The 2,860-nt window shown below is 41.0% G+C and overlaps 1 pseudogene; it reads right to left on the bottom strand.

Moving 5' to 3' along the window:
- Positions 1–266: 266 nt before the first annotated feature.
- On the bottom strand, positions 267–2,146 carry LOC100590315 (annotated as a pseudogene).
- Positions 2,147–2,860: the final 714 nt, after the last annotated feature.

Here is a 2,860-nt window from a genome sequence, read left to right as displayed (position 1 = left end):
CCTGTTATTTCAAAAGGCCTGTTTTCAACTTCAGAAATTATTTATTCTGCTTGGTCTAGCCTCTTAAAAATTGAAAATCTTTATGGTCGAGGACCTCTTGCCACATTACTAAATTCAGTGGTGGATGTCTAATAGGTATCTCAAACTCAAGCATTCTAAGTGCCTAATCTACACCACCTCTCCATCTCACCTGATAATCTCTCCTTTCCTCCAGCCCCTGGCAAATTTGCTTTATCCACAGCCTTTCCCATCTCAATCCCATGGTTTTAGTCTTGAACCATCCCACTAGTTTTGGTTTCTCTGAAGATCTCACCTGATTGGAAACAAGTGCCTATAAATGCATCACTCTGGGCAACTATAGGTAAAGTTAGCTTCAAGCTGGGCAAAAATGTCTGTGTGAACACTAATGGGAAGAGACAATTGAGAATCAAATGACAAAATCCATTTGAGAACAAGATGACACAGAGGAATCAAGGCTAGCCCACTGTGCAGAAGGTACAAAGGTTTTTGAAGCATAAGACAATATCTGTCTGTACATTAATTGAAGAAATGCTATTCTTTGGGCATGTGTTCCCTATTTCTTGTAAAGGATCAGACAGATTTTTACCCAGGTTCACTTGAACAGCAGTATTAATTGGCTCAATAGCAACAGGATTTACAATTTTTTGAAAGAGGCAGTCTCTTCTTAAGAGAGCAAGACTCTGAATCTAGGGCATGGATCAGGGTTCCCATTGACAAGGTGGTAGGTGCACAGACTCTGTGGCAGAAGCCTGATCAATACCTCACACCACGGGCTCAGCCAGGGAGTCAGCTGCAGGCTCAATGACAAGCATAGGAGAAAACTGCATCACAGGTAATTTAACAAGAACCACTTTGGGCTGTGGTAAATGCAACTTCTGGGGCTATTTCAGAGGTGTTGTAAGAGTCTACTTTCTGGCATTAGAGCTTCAAGATTCTTTAAAAAAAAAAGCTACTAGTTTTATTTCTGAAGCTTCTGGTTCTTGAGTGTCTGTCTAGGAGTTGGCTGGTTGCTTAGTGATTCAATGGTCTTATTGGACAACCTCTAGTTTTATAGACAGTTTTACATTGTCCTTTTCTAACTAGGTAGATCCCTGTGTTCTGCAGGGATCATGGCCAGTTTAGTAAATGTGAGACTGTAATAGCATTCCACTGGCATAGGGACAGACACACTTGCACTCAAAGATCTTGCCACAGTCCGAGTGTCTTTTCAAGTCCCATTACTATATTTATGTTCTCAGCATGCATTTTCATAAAGTGCTGCTTTACGAGAGAAAATTGAGAAAATGGTCTGTGAGAGCCTCCAGGGCATCCGTCAACTGGACAACAGTAAAATTTCAGTACAGGTTTTCAAACCATTTCTTTTGCTTTTTTTTAACTTTTATTTTAAGTTCAGAGATATAAGTGCAAGTCTGTAACTTAGGTAAACTTGTGTCATGGGAGTTTGTTGTACAGATTTCATCACCCAAGTATTAAGCTTGATGCCCATTAGTTATTGTTTCTGATGCTCTCCCTCCTCCCCCTCCACCCTCCAGTAGGCCCCAGTGTATGTTGTTCCTTTCTATGTGTCCATGTGTTCTCCTCATTCAGCTTCCACCTGTAAGTAAGAACATGCAGTATTTGGTTTTCTGTTCCTGAGTAAATTTGCTGAATATAATGGCCTCCAGCTCCATCCATGTCCCTGCAAAAGACACGATTCCTTTCTTTTTTATGCCTGCATAGTATTCCACTGTGTATATGTACCACATTTTCTTTATCCAGCCTATCATTGATGGGCATTTAGGTTGATTCCATGTCTTTCCTATTGTGAATAGTGCTGCAATGAGCATACGCATGCACGTGTCTTTATAAGAGAATGATTTATATTGTTTGGATATATACCCAGTAATGGGATTGCTGGGTTGAACAGCATTTCTGCCTTTAGGTCTTCCAGGAATCACCAAACCATTTATTATTGTTGGGTCTACTATTCCATCCTACAGGAAGTGGCTGTTGACCAAGCGCATGCTAAGCGTGGGGCTGCTGGGCAGGATCTTGCACAGCCAAGCACTGTGTGCAGGTTATTGGCCCACACTGCCTGGGACAGCTTGATCACCTTCTGCTGGATCAGCTCCCAGGCTGATGGCATCAGGCTGCAGGCTGCTGTCCCTTAGCTGGGGTCCCAGAAGCCCTCACAGGCCTGAGGCAGTCTTGACTTCCCTTGTGGCTGCCAGGATGGCCAGGGGGCCAGCCGCCAGCACTGCTGTCAAGGTTCCCATACAGCCACAGAGCCTGATCATCTACACTACTCTCTGATCTGAACTATGATTATCTGTGAGTTGGTTAGTGAAAGATATTTCAACTGTATCTGCTACGCTATGTTCCTTTAATTTAGAAAAAGGCAAATATGAAAAACATGATAACCTCAATTCTGAGTAAAGGCAAGAGTATAAAAATTTCTTTGTACTTTTCTCTAATTTATTTTACTTTATTTAACACACAAGGAGACATTTCTCTACTTTAAATATCTCAATAAAGAATCTTTACTTGGTGACCATTTTTATCAAATGTGTGGCATTTGATGAAATCATATATACTTCCTCCAAAATATTATGATATAGCCTCCATTGTGACAAAGAAAACTCCACAGAACATAATATTCTTGGAAAATACTGTCTCCGGTTTGACATGCCATAGATACTTGGCGTGTTAGGCCTGTGCCATAATTCAAGTATTCTCTGGGTGGAGCTGAACACTGAGGCAGCTATCTAATCCTAATAGCCATAATACTTTATTTCATGTTAAGTTCCCACACCAATGTTATGTTTGTCCTTTCCCAAAAATATAGAAAATCATAAAAATA

This window comes from Nomascus leucogenys, chromosome 11, assembly GCF_006542625.1.
Source record: "Nomascus leucogenys isolate Asia chromosome 11, Asia_NLE_v1, whole genome shotgun sequence".
Taxonomy (NCBI): domain Eukaryota; kingdom Metazoa; phylum Chordata; class Mammalia; order Primates; family Hylobatidae; genus Nomascus; species Nomascus leucogenys.
Note: the sequence above shows the minus strand (reverse complement) of the source record. Positions and strands in the feature narration are given on the sequence as shown.